Source organism: Triticum aestivum, chromosome 2D (assembly GCF_018294505.1).
Source record: "Triticum aestivum cultivar Chinese Spring chromosome 2D, IWGSC CS RefSeq v2.1, whole genome shotgun sequence".
Taxonomy (NCBI): Eukaryota; Viridiplantae; Streptophyta; class Magnoliopsida; order Poales; family Poaceae; genus Triticum; species Triticum aestivum.
The window spans coordinates 628,091,785-628,105,658 of NC_057799.1; the positions used below are offsets into that span (position 1 = coordinate 628,091,785).

At 43.0% G+C, this 13,874-nt stretch overlaps 1 pseudogene across 1 annotated transcript; it reads left to right on the forward strand.

Moving 5' to 3' along the window:
* Positions 1-9,362: 9,362 nt before the first annotated feature.
* Positions 9,363-13,292, forward strand: LOC123050563 (putative disease resistance RPP13-like protein 1; annotated as a pseudogene). Its single transcript, XR_006423792.1, has 3 exons — positions 9,363-9,788; positions 10,494-12,873; positions 12,966-13,292. The product of XR_006423792.1 is annotated as a putative disease resistance RPP13-like protein 1 (transcript).
* Positions 13,293-13,874: the final 582 nt, after the last annotated feature.

Consider the following 13,874-nt stretch of genomic DNA (forward strand, 5'->3'; position numbering starts at 1 on the left):
GCATCACGTCCGAGACAAGTAGACCGAAACGATTCTGCATCTACTACTATTACTCCACACATCGACCGCTATCCAGCATGCATCTAGAGTATTAAGTTCATAAAGAACAGAGTAACGCATTAAGAAAGATGACATGATGTAGAGGGATAAACTCATGCAATATGATATAAAACCCATCTTTTTATCCTTGATGGCAACAATATAATACGTGCCTTGCTGCCCCTACTGTCACTGGGAAAGGACACCGCAAGATTGAACCCAAAGCTAAGCACTTCTCCTATTGCAAGAAAGATCAATCTAGTAGGCCAAACCAAACTGATAATTCGAAGAGACTTGCAAAGATAACTTAATAACACATAAAAGAATTCAGAGGAGATTCAAATATTTCTCATAGATAAACTTGATCATAAACCCACAATTCATCGGATCTCGACAAACACACCGCAAAAAGAGTTACATCGAATAGATCTTCAAGAAGATCGAGGAGAACTTTGTATTGAGATTCAAAGAGAGAGAAGAAGCCATCTAGCTAATAACTATGGACCCGAAGGTCTGTGGTAAACTACTCACGACTCATCGGAAGGGCCTTGGAGATGATGTAGAGGCCCTCCATGGTTGATTCCCCCTCCGGCGGAGCGTCGGCGAAGGCTCCAAGATGGGATCTCGCGGATACAGAAGGTTACGGCGGTGGAAATAGTTTTTCGTGGTGCTCTTCGAAGGTTTCAGGGTACGTAGGTATATATAGGAGGAAGAAGTAGGTCGGTGGACGCTCGAGGGGCCCACGAGGGTGGGGGCGCGCCCACCTGTAGGGGGCACGCTGGGCACTCTCGTGGCCGCTTCCTCTGTTGCTTGACGTCCACTCCAAGTCCCCTGGATCGCGTTTGTTCCAAAAAGATCGCTCCTGGAGGTTTCATTCCGCTTGGACTCCGTTTGATATTCCTTTTCTTCGGAACACGGAAATAGGCAAAAAAAACAGCAATTTGGGCTGGGCCTCCGGTTAGTAGGTTAGTCCCAAAAATGATATAAAAGTGTAAAGTAAAGCCCATAAACATCCAAAACGGGTAATATAATAGCATGGAATAAACAAAAATTATAGATACGTTGGAGACGTATCATCACTCAGGAAACCCCCACCTCTCTCTCTTGGCACAAACCCTAGAGAGGACATCAAGCCACAGGCCGCCGCCCCCGGCCGTCGCCGCTGCCTGCAGCGACGCGACCGGCCACCTCCCTCCTCTCCTTCTCTCCTCCCTCTACCTCCTGTCCTTGTATCCTCGTCCTCCACGCAAGACCTGCAGCACCTCCTGCCGCCATGGCGCCTGACCAGGAGGACACCGAGGTGGCGCTTCACTCCAGCACGGATGCAGCTCCGGTGGACGACGAAGGATTTGAAGAAGGCACCGGCAGTGGGTCTCGTGCGCTGACGCCTTCTCCTACCTCCAAGCCCTTGCGTCTTCAAGCACCATCAACGGGGCAGGTTCCCGGGCGCACCTCCTCTGTGCCCGGTTGCAAGGTGGGGCGTGGCTGTGGTCCTGGCCATGGTGGTGCTACACCTGCGATGGCAGCGAGAAGGGCAACAAAGCATCTAATTCGGTGAAGAGTTCCACCTTTTTTTAATGTCTTGATTAGATCTGTTGTTGAATGCTCGAATGTGTTCATTAGATTTAACCGATATGTTAATGAATGCTTGAGTATGTTGAATAGTTAATTGATCTGTTGTTGAATGATTGAACGTGTTCATTACATTAACCGATCTGTTATGAATTGGAAAATAAAGGAATAGTTTTTGATGTTTTCTGCTATACACTTCTGAATATGTACTTGGAGAAAAAGGAAAGCTCATCCATGAATCTATGATGACCACAATGAAAGCTCCTGCAATCATGAGTGTATTTCAGAACATTGTAGCTCAGCAAATGCCTGCAACATCTAGACTTCACGGTGAAATAGAGCAGTACTTGACTGATGGTTTAGTGCCTTGCGTTGAAAAGTTCAATGTGCTGGATTGGTGGAAGGTGGCTGGAACAAGGTATACGACCATAAGGAAAGTAGCAAGAGGCATATTTGTTATTCCCATAACAACAGTTGCTTCAGAGTCAGCCTTTAGTATAAGTGGCAGGAAGCTCAATGACCATAGAAGCCAACTTACACCTTATATGGTGGAGGTTTTAATGTGCTCGCAAGATTGGCTTCGAAACAAGTACAAAGGTGACAAAATATGGTGGGGGTTTTAGTGATGTATCTTATTACTACTTCAACATTGCACATCAAAGATATCTTGTATTCATGTTATCTTCTATTCTTGTTATCTTAGTAGTACATAAGAATTGATGCTTTGGAATTGTTGCTTGTACTCATTACTCTCAAGTTCTCATGTCTTACAATTTATATGTCCCATACTAGGAATTGATGCTTTGAGATGTCAAGGCTCATGAAGTGGAGAGAAGATGAAAGCAAGTCAAGTTGGTTTGGACCGTTCGGTTTCATGTTGGAGATGTTAAACCTATTTGTGTGTTGAGATGTTGAACTTATTTGTGTGTTGAACCTATTTATCATTTGTGTGTTGAACCTATTTGCGGTCTTCGAACTTATTTGTGTGTCGACTTTGTGGTTGAAATGACTATGTGTGTGCTGAAATGCTGAATTTTTTTTGCAAGTGATGAAACTTGACATGTCTATGTGCTGAAATTCTGAAACTTATATTCAAGTGCTGAAACTTGACATGTTTATGTGCTGAAATGCTGGAATATATGTGCTGATATATAATATGTTCAAATGATGTAATATATATGCTGAAATGTGGTATAGTAATATACATGCTGAATTGTGGTATGTACATGCTGAAAGTACATGTCAATTTTTTTTTGAAAGGTGACCCAGATGGGTATGGGTTACCCGCGGGTATTACCCACACCCGTCCGGGTACGTGTTTAGGCAAAAAAAATGGGACGGGTGAGGGTTTGGGCAAGCATTACCCGCACCCGAACCCTGCGGGTGCCATGAGGAGTTTGGCCAAAATTCATCAAACAGGTTCAAGGCTCATGGAAACAAAACAGCTGAAATGGGTGCGACCAAGGGTACGTAATTAAGTAGTACTAGCTACGTCCGCGCATCTCTTTAATTCTAATTTCAATACCATTATCATGTTTGATTAATTATTATGTGATTGCATTTTATTCTTGTAAAGTGCATGAGGCAGGCGTCGGGAATAATATGTGCATTCTACGTTTGTGGGAATATTCGCTTTATGATAGAAAGCAGCAAAAGTAAAAGAAATCTTGATGTAAGTAAACACAATTCACAATTCTTTTTGTCATGATCTAGTATATATACACACAACTAATATATTCATACTGATCTCATACGAGCACTTCAAGAGGAAATAGCGAGATAGACTCCTACCAACGGACCGCATACGAGCACTTCAAAAGGAAATAGCGGGATTTTTGCTTGACCAGGACATAGATCCCGCTGGAAAATACCATTACACCTAGTGCATGCATGTAATGATCTACAAATTGTATGAGAAATTGTATGTACGAACCGGGACTAATGACCAATTCTGCACTAGTTACAGTAGTTCATTGATGTCAACCTCAACATAAGAGGAATTTGAAATTAAGCAAGTTGCGAGATTAGATGTGGTTGTGTGCAAGGACTTGGCAAGATGCTTACGATATCGTGCATTAGTATTCGATCATCGGAGTCGACCTATATATGCTCGCATCAAATGTAACTGAAATGAAGTAACTTCGGAGAGCAGATGTGGTTTCAATATTTGAAGGTTGTGCGCCGCATCTAGGGCGATGACGGTGTGAAAGTTAAAAGAAAGATCAAACTCGCATAGGGAGATTAAAGGAGTACATGAAAAGACTTGATGAACAACGATGCCTCGTTAAACAAGTGCATATATATAATTAGTTGAAGGAGAAGCCATTGGTGCAGGTAGGGAGCTCTGCTCTGGCATGCGGTCCCGAATACAAGCTACCGGACAAAAACCAGACTCGCATCTTTCCTGGTTTGAATCATGCCACTAATATTTTGAGACTGAGCGAGTCGCGGGCCTGAGTCCTGCTAAATACTAGTTGTTCAGGTCCAAGTGTGCTTATCTACACATGCAAGTGTAGTTGAAATGGATCAACTTGCGAGATTAGATCTGGATCAGGCGTTAAATATGTGAGGGTTGTCTGACGCCCATGTTCTCAAAGTCAAACACATGAACTATATGCAGCTGGCACAGGAAACTTATTAGTGGATGACGCCTAATCACGTCCATTTAACTAGGTGAGAAGCCATTGGAGTGCATCCACTCCGCAAATACACACGTGAAGAAAGAGAGAATGGCGCAGTGGTGGGATGAGTGGCAGCTGCGCATCCTCGTCCTAGCCAGCCTCGGCGCCCAATACTACCTCGCATTATTTGCCCGCGTCCGTAAGTTCCACATCCCTCCGTGGCTCGGAGTTTCGTTCCGGCCGGGGCACATCAGCAGCGACGCTCTCGTCATCTTTGCCCTTGCCACGCTCTTCAGCCGTCAAAAAAATGGGCCGGGGTGCAGCTACGTGGATGGCAGCCGCGACTACGAGCTGTTATGCGCGCCGATTGTGCTGATTTTTTTTTTTTAAAAAAAAGGGACTCCCTGGCCTCTGCATCAAAAAATGCATACGGCCAACTTATATAAATAAACAAATAGGTTCAACAAAGGTCTTACAGTCTGAACGAAAGGAATAAAAAAGCTCACAGAGAGCAAAACAAAGTAAGCAGACATGAAGCCACAACCGGCTGGCAAAATAAAGATAGGAAAACAAATTGCCTTTCCTATTACATGACCGCCATCCAAACCGGTTGAAAATAGCCCGAGCTACCATCTTCCACCGGATAGATCTAGTAACCAAACGCTCCCTGGCCTCCGTCGGAGTGAGTAGCGCACATACGGATCAACGCAGTGGCTCGAAAGATAACCTGCAAAAAATGAATATTCGTTGTTATGTTAAAAACCAACTCATTTCTGCAGTTCCAGACTATCCACAACAAAGCACATACTCCTACGCGAATGTGTCTCGCTGTTTCGGGATCTATCCCGTTAAGCCACGTCCCAAATAACGTGCTAACAGAATTCGGAGGAGTAATGTTAAACGCTATGTGAACCGACCGCCATAAATTTTTTGCTAACGGGCAGTCAAGAAAGAGGTGTTTGAGGTGATCATAACCACCTACTCCCTCCGTTCTGAATTACTTGTCGCACGTGTGGGAGTAATTTGGAACGGAGGAGTACAAGATTGAAGACAACGAGCAGTGGAGCCGCCACATCCTAACTTCTCTATCCAAGGTCAGTGCAGAAATTTCTAGCGCAACTGTTCATTCAGTCATAGAGATCATTACAAAGAATTACAATGATTGTTACATGCTTTCATAATTGTTTAATACTATGTGTACACTTGTGCAGAGGACGGCCCGGCCGGGACTTTCCCTTTTTCGAAAAAAAATTGGCTGTCCTGTATTTTCTTCCTTCGACCGTAATGACATTTGCTCTCAGGAAAGCAAAGCTTGCACAACCACCGTTAGCCATCCCATATGCCGCCGAGTATTTTCGGGCGTCAACGCGACAGTGAAGAGAACCAGACTAAGCTAGCTCGACCCTCGCATGATTGATAAGAACAATAACCTGCCATATGCACCAAGGTGATTGATTCTTGCCGGAAAAACACACCGCGCGCAAGAATTACTGGATCGCTACGTCTCGTGCCCGGTGATTTTGTCTAGAGTGAATTCCAGCTTTACCTAACAATTTTGATGGACCTGACCCCTGCGTCGTCTCCCTGACGGCTCGGGGGGGGGGGGGGGGGGGGGGGGGGAACCCTAGCCGTCGTGACTCCTTCCTCTCCCCTCCTAGTCTTGCCGCCGCCGGAGGGGACTCCCTGGCAAAGGCGACGGGGCACCTAGTTTCCCTTGCGGTGGCGCGGGCGTGCGGGCGCTCAGCGCGGGAGAGGAGTTGCGGACGGCGGCGGCTACCGCCGCGGAGTGGGCTAAGCAACGGCGTGTGGCGCCTATGTGGCCTGGGCGGTCCCCTGCTCGACGGCTTGGATCTAGGGATCCTTCCCCGATCTATGGCCTTGGATCGGGCATCCAGATTGGGGCTCTACCCATCTAGATTAGGTTACAGGTGCCACTTGGGTCCCAGAAAGGCCACCGCCTGTGACCTGTCCGGTTCTTCTTTATCTCAGACCATCCTGGGTACCCATTTGAGCTCGACGGAAGCACCCTTCCCCTCCCGCTGAAGCACCCTCTTTGCTACTCCGATGAGCGGCGCGACCATACGGGGGGAGAAATATGCCTTCGGGACTCCCGACAGTCAGTTTAGCGGCGGACATGGTGAACACAAAGGGATCCGCCGCTGCCTGCCGTACAATCGTGTATCCATATCGTGAGAGTGGAGCTCCGTGCAATCATACATGCACATAGTTTTAGCTTTTCGTGTTTCTTTTTGGTTTTTGGTTTTTCTGTCCTGTTTATTTTTCTTTTCTCTTGTTTCTTTCTTTTCCTTTTGCTGTTTCCTTTTTCTTTTTCATTTCCTTTTTTATTTTGCCTTTTTTCCTTTTTCATGTTGATATTTGTCTTTTTTTAAATTCAAATTTTTTCAGATTTTAAAATATGTTCCACTTTATAAAATACGTTCATAAATTCAAACAATGTTCATGTATTTGAAAATTTGTTCACAGATTTAGAAAATATTCATATTTCGAAAATACTTCTAGAATTGTAAAAAATGTTTGCAGTTGCAAAATTTGGCCCAAAATTCAAAAAAAAATTGCGTTTGAAAAAGTGTTCAGGAATTTCGAAACATGTTTGTGGTTTCAAATTTTTTTGCTAGATATTTCATGAAGTTTCACTTTCACATATTTGTTCACAAATTCAAAAAATGTTCCTGGTTTCATATTTTTGTACTTTCATCAAATGTTGCATTTTCAAATATTTGTTCAAAAATTCAAAAAAAGTTCGCGGTTTTTTAATTTGTTTGGAATTTCATAATTTATTCACAAAATTCAAAAAATAGTTCACGTTTTTCGAAAACATTTTCTGCAGTTTCAATTCTTTTTGCATATGCGAAAAATGTTCCTGTCTACGATGTTTTTCAGATATTCAAAAAAATCTTTGCACTTTTTCAAAATATACACTTTCATAAAAAATGTGCACCTTTTTTTAAGATGTTCAGTAGAGTAACTAATTCTGGTTTGATGCAGTAGACAAGTCCGGTTGGACGGTTGTGCTCGGTTATTTTTAGTTGCGCGTTGGTCTGGTACAAGCAACGGTAGACAGCAGTGGTTGGGAGTACGCATGTGCAAGTTGATGGTTGCTGGTTGGATTCCTTCCATCGCGCCTGCCGCTCTTTTTTGTTTTCTTTTCCTTCCAGCGTACAGCTCTATGTGACGCTAGCTGCGTTGAAATGTCGACGTTTCGCAACAGTGTGGCCAAACCTGGGCCAGGCCATTAGCGAGATGCTAAATGCGTCAAAATGTCGACGTTTCGCAACAGTGTGGCCAAACCTGGGCCAGGCCATTAGCGAGATGCTAAAATGCGAAAAAAGGAATAGACTGGCGCTGGGATTCAAACCGTCGACCTTGCGGTCCATCGCATGTTATGCTAGCCACTGCGGCCAACTAGCTCCAGTGCTAAATTAGCAGCGGAATGTTACAAGAAACAACAACGACATCGATAAAACTTAATGTTTTCTATAAAATCCAAAATTTGCAAACGAGAACATTTTTCAAAATTACGAACAAATTTGTAACAGAAAATTTCGACAAAGGAGAACAGAAAACTGAAATTCTGAAGAAAATTTGAAATTTTGAATAAATTTCGAAAAAACACGTAATTTTAACCTAAAAACTTTCTGAAAAAATGAACAAATTTATAAATTCAGAACATTTTTTATAAAAATGAAAAAAATCTAAAATTGTAAAGTTTTTTCAGAACACAAACAAAATTTAAAACCGAGAACAGTTTTTTTTGAAAAATGCGAACAAAAATTTGAAACTCCCAGCCTTTTTCTACGTGATTTTCTTTGGAAATTTCGAACATTTTTGAACAGTGCGAACAATTTTTGAAAATGTGAAGAAAATTAAATTTGCAACATTTTTCAGAACATTAACAAAACTCCAAAAACATTTTTTGAAGCGATGAACAAATTTCGAAATTGGAAACATTTTTGTAAATTGAGAACAAATTTTTAAAAATGTGAACAAAATTTGGAATTTGGAACATCTTTTTGAATTGTAACCAAAAGTATGAAAACAGGAACATTTTTTGAAATTGCGAACAAAATTTTGGCAATGTGAACATTATTTCAAAAACAAGATTTTTTTCGACATTCTGAACAATATTTTAAATTAAACAGAAAAGAAAAAAAAATAAAGAAAACGAAAGAACAGAAAAAGACTGAAGAAAACCCGAAAAAACCAGTAAAAGGAACAAAAGTTTTTTGAAAATTCCGTGAACTGGTTTTAAGTTTTGTCGCTGCTGTGTGTTTTTCTATGTTTCGCGTTGTTTGTTCGTCATCCTGAACCAGTCAGTCGGGTTGGCTAGCGTGGCGTATACATGTACAGAAGGTACTGGGTTCGATCCCTAGCCTTGCTTCTCGCGAGAAGGGAAATGACCGCAAATGGGCCGGCCCAGGGTGAGCTGCGCCCTGTGCGAAGGCGCGACAACTTGCCGCAATAAGCGGCGAATAGGAAATTCCCTATAGGAGCTCCTGGGATAGTAATTCAGCATTGTTTTCGTCATTGGCAGCTGGGATAGGGTTGTTTATGCTGATTGTTGCAGATTTCACGGGTCATGCGGCCGTGTGGTCAACAGTTTCCCTTGCCGTCAATGAGAATATATAAGGCCGTGCCGCGTTATACCAACTAACAAGATCGTCGATTTCCCAGAGTCAGTCGTGTAGATGCACACCCAAGTATATATTATGCATGTTGATTGATTACCAGGTTATTAAGCTTGTTAAACCACAAGTTGTCAGTTCAGATGTCCCTGTCAACGAAACAAAACACCGGTTGATTGTTGCTTGTGGATCAACTCTTCGTACCACTGGGAGATGATTGGACAATTTTAAATTACGAGCTAGACGGCAGTGTTTAGTTTTTTGACGCGTTAACGGCGGGCTTACGCCTGCCTGAACTTTATTGTCAAAACCAACAGAGTTGCTACACGGCAGTGTTTAGTTGAAACAGTCCTATCCTTGCGTCAGTAATTGAGCTCCTTCCCTTTCTTTACTCTAACTCACCAAAGTAATAGCACACTTGCCATATATTTTAGCTGCTTTCTAGGTGCTATCTCTTACTAGCTCATTGCAACTTGAGCTATTTATATCTAGAATCTGCAGCCTAGCCTTCTCCCCACTCTCTCAAAACTAATTCTATCTGTCTGTAGTGATGGATCCAATTACCATTGCTGCCGTAGGATGGAGCGTGGCCATGGTTGGTTGGGTCGCCTCGGCCACCATCTCTAAGCTCCTCGCCAAAGGCTTCGATTACCTCGAATATGACACAGCAAAGAAGCTGGCGCAACTTGAGCCAAAAATCTTGGTGCTGGAACGGGTCATGGAAGTTGTCGAGACGAGCCCATACAGGCCTCGTCTAGAGCAGCTGTTCAAGCGGCTTAAATATGCTTTCTATGAAGCCGAAGAAATCTTGGATGCTGTCGAGTATCACTGTCTAGAGAAGCAGATCAAAACAGGAAAACTACAGCCGGGCGGTGGCTCGTCTCTACCTAAAAAGGATCGTCTGAAAAAGAAGGTACTTTCTTTTCTTCCATTTGTTTTGTGTTCTGTCAGTCCAGCTTTTGTTGTTCCATATATATGAAGCTACTAGAAAGTAGAAACACATCATCCATGGTAAGTCAAATTTTGGCATATCAATGTTTCTTTGGTCATATCCTGTATTTTGCGACCAAAGATACATAGATATGCCAAACTGGATGTAGCCTAAACCTACATCGAAACTTTTGCAAGGGAAAATTTGGGAAATTCGAACGCTGATCTTGTAGCACAAAATTGCAATACAAGTAGTAGAGAATATTTATTTCTCTTGTATATTGGCGCTGATACTGTAGGCCTCGATTCTGGTTCACATGTATTCCCTTAGATTACCCTTCGCGGCACAAAATTCTCTCTCCGAAATCAGCAAATTTCTAGCTCATGAGTATGTTCATATAGTCCATAGAGGGCATGCACACGTGTGTGTGTGCCTGATGGTATTGGTATACCTCGGTGATTCCTAGCTGATTCCTAGCTCAAGCAGTAGAGAACTAGGTTTAGGGCAAGTAATTTCTCGGTGTATCTAAAAAAACTTGGAGGTTACACGATTTCCCTATACAACACTTGACTTATTTCTTCATTTAGCGTGGGGATAGTTCGATGTAATAATTTCTCTCATCTGAATGGTCACAAGTCACATACAATTTATTTTGAAAGACTTTTCACTTGCTATTTGGTGTCGCAGGAGAGTCGTATGTCAAATAAGAAGTTGGTAAAGAGCCTAAAGAAGATAGAAAACATTATAAATGAAGCACACCAGATTTTGGAGAAGCTTAACTTGTCAAGCATAAGTGATGGCAATATACGACACACAATGGTTGTCAATCCTACGACTACCGCAGTTTCCCCGCAAAAAGTTTTTGGTCGAGATAATGATCGCGACAAGATCATAGCAATGCTTCATGAAAAGGAAGGTGGTCTTGATCCAAGCACTAGCAAAGGTCTATGTTTTTCTGTAATTGGCATACATGGAGTCAGCGGGTCTGGGAAATCTACCCTTGCACAGTTTGTTTATGCCCACGAGAAAAATGACAAGCAAGACAACAAGGAAGACCATTTCGACCTTGTTATGTGGGTTCATGTCTCTCAGGATTTTAGTGTGTGGGGCATCTTCAAGGAGTTGTATGAGGCAGCTTCAGATCCTAAGGTTCCATGCCCTCAATTTAATAACTTGAATGCCTTGGAAGAAGAACTGGAGAGGAAACTAGATGGAAAGCGATTCCTTCTGGTACTGGATGATGTCTGGTGCAATGCGGATGTTGGTAACCAGGAGCTACCAAAGTTACTTTCTCCACTGAAGAAAGGAAAGAAAGGAAGCAAGATCCTAGTGACAACTCGAAGTAAATATGCACTACCGGATCTATGTCCTGGTGTGAGATATACTGCCATGCCGATAACTGAGGTTGATGATACCGCCTTCTTTGAGTTGTTCATGCATTATGCCCTCGAAGATGGCCAAGATCAAAGCATGTTCCAGAACATTGGGGTTGAGATTGCAAAAAAGCTGAAGGGGTCACCTTTAGCAGCTAGAACAGTGGGTGGAAATTTACGTCGACAGCAAGATGTTGACCATTGGAGAAGAGTCGGAGATCAAGACCTTTTCAAGGTATGGACGGGACCTCTGTGGTGGAGCTACTATCAGCTTGGTGAGCAGGCTAGGCGTTGCTTTGCTTACTGCAGTATTTTTCCTAGGAGACATCGCTTGTACCGTGATGAATTAGTTAGACTCTGGATGGCAGAAGGGTTCATAAGAAACACAGATGAAGGGGCGGATGCTGAAGACGTTGGTCTGGGAATATTTAATGAACTATTGTCGATATCATTTCTTCAACCAGGAGGCCAGGACTGGTACAATCATGGCAAGGAATACTATTTAGTTCATGATTTGCTGTATGATTTAGCAGGGGCAGTAGCTGGAACTGACTGCTTCAGAATTGACAATAACATGATCCAGAAAAAGATGTTCCCAGAGACGTTCGCCATCTTTTTGTTCAGAGTTATGATGCAGCATTGATTACAGGGAAGATTCTTGTATTGGAAAATTTACACACACTCGTCATTTATAGTGTTGGAGGGGATACAACAGTTGAGGAAATAGTCATCAAGAACATACTCAAGAGTCTGCCTAAACTGCGGGTACTAGCAATAGCTTTATGTCTGGAAAAGGATGGATTTATTTGTAGACCAAATATATTGTCTGTTCCAGAATCTATTAGTCAATTAAAACATCTACGATATCTTGCTTTCCGGACAGATATTGAATGCAGAGTAATTTTACCAAGCAGTCTAAACCAGCTTTACTAGATGCAACTGCTAGATTTTGGTGTCTGCATGAATTTGGTATTTTCCTGTGGTGATCTTATCAACTTGCGGCATGTATGCAGCGGTCCTGGATTGCAATTTTCAAACATCGGTAGGCTTGTCTCACTCCAAACAATCCCAGCATTCAAAGTAAGTCATGAACAAGGACATGAGGCAAAGCAGTTGAGGTACCTAAACAGGCTCAGCGGCGAACTGAGTATATATGGTCTCCAAAGTGTTGAAAGCAGAGAGGAAGCTCTTGCATTCGATCTAGCTGCCAAGAAACGGCTCGCAGAACTAACACTATCATTCGGTGGAAGTTCAGAAGTTGCAGCAGAGGTACTTGAGGGCCTTTGTCCTCCCGTGGGGCTTGTAACACTCGACATCCGTGACTACGATGGTTTGGTATACCCAAAGTGGATGGTGGGCAGGCAAAATGGCGCACCAGAGAAGCTGCAACAACTTGGTCTCTCAGGATGGAGCCAGCCAGGACCTGCTCCTGCACTGAAGGCTTTCAATCATCTTCGTTGCCTCAATCTGATGCACTGCAGCTGGAACGCCTTGCCATGCAATATGGAGCACCTCAGCTCGCTCGAAACAGTAATCATTATTAAATGTTTGAATATCCGGTCGCTTCCAACGCTGCCACAGTCTCTTACGTATTTTTGGCTCCTGAAGTGCGACGATGGGTTCATGGAGTCTTGTCAAACAGTTGGACATCCAAACTGGAAAAAGATTCAACACATCTGCAGGAAATATTTTAGGTGAAGAATGCAATCCCCCTTGTAGAGCGTTTCTTTATGAATTGTTATTAGTGACCACCTATGTTCTCTAACACATGTGCTTCCCTTTCTAGTGAATGACGCGGGCTTGGAATCGGAGTCAGAGTACTTACTTATGGCCCCTAACTTGAGACCTGCATGCCGCTGCAGCTATTTTATTCCAATTGGAGTCAAGACAAGAGTATTTACTCGAGATTCATAATCTATTCCTGGGTGGATCTTCTCTTGTGAGTCTGAAAACCTACCAGTGCCAGTCTGCAATATTGTAAGGAAAGGAGTACATCTATAGTGTCAGTGCATATACAGTGTCTGAATCATGCACTTCCGTTTCTGTATTTCACCGTATTATTGATTAAACAGTGCATGTGCACGTGCACAATATATATTTCCCGAATCTTCTATTTCCTTGTGTCTTTTCTACACCCCACATCCTGCAAGGGATCCCTGACGGGAAATTTCAACACTCAAAGAAAACTTACTACTAAGCTTGAGACACTTATTTTGGGACGGAGGGAGTACAATCTTGAGGGCCTAGTAGTGGGGTGGGGCGGCCAGTCTACCCTGATGCTAGCTCGTCCCTTTTGCTGTTGTACATCACTGTGCATTGCCTGCCTGCACAGACAACAACAGCAACTCTTCAGTATTTAGTTGTATCCAACCACTTACCTGAAGATCTGATCCAGCAAAGCGTCGTCTAGCTTCGAACGTGAGAATATTTTGTAGGTCATGTCATCTTTGCCGTGCTTCTTCCGAACAGAGAAAGGTATATGGTTCCTACTCCTACCAGCTCTTGAATATCCTACACCAAGCTCAGACCGAAGAATTCCTGCATCAGAACATAACGAATTAGTGAAGTAAGAAGTGCAATAGTGGTACGGCATCAGAAGATAAATTGATGGGACTGAAAATCCGATATATCAGGACAACACTAATCTCATGGTGAAGTGATACGGTATTTGTAAAAACAAGGGTGAGATTCCGAC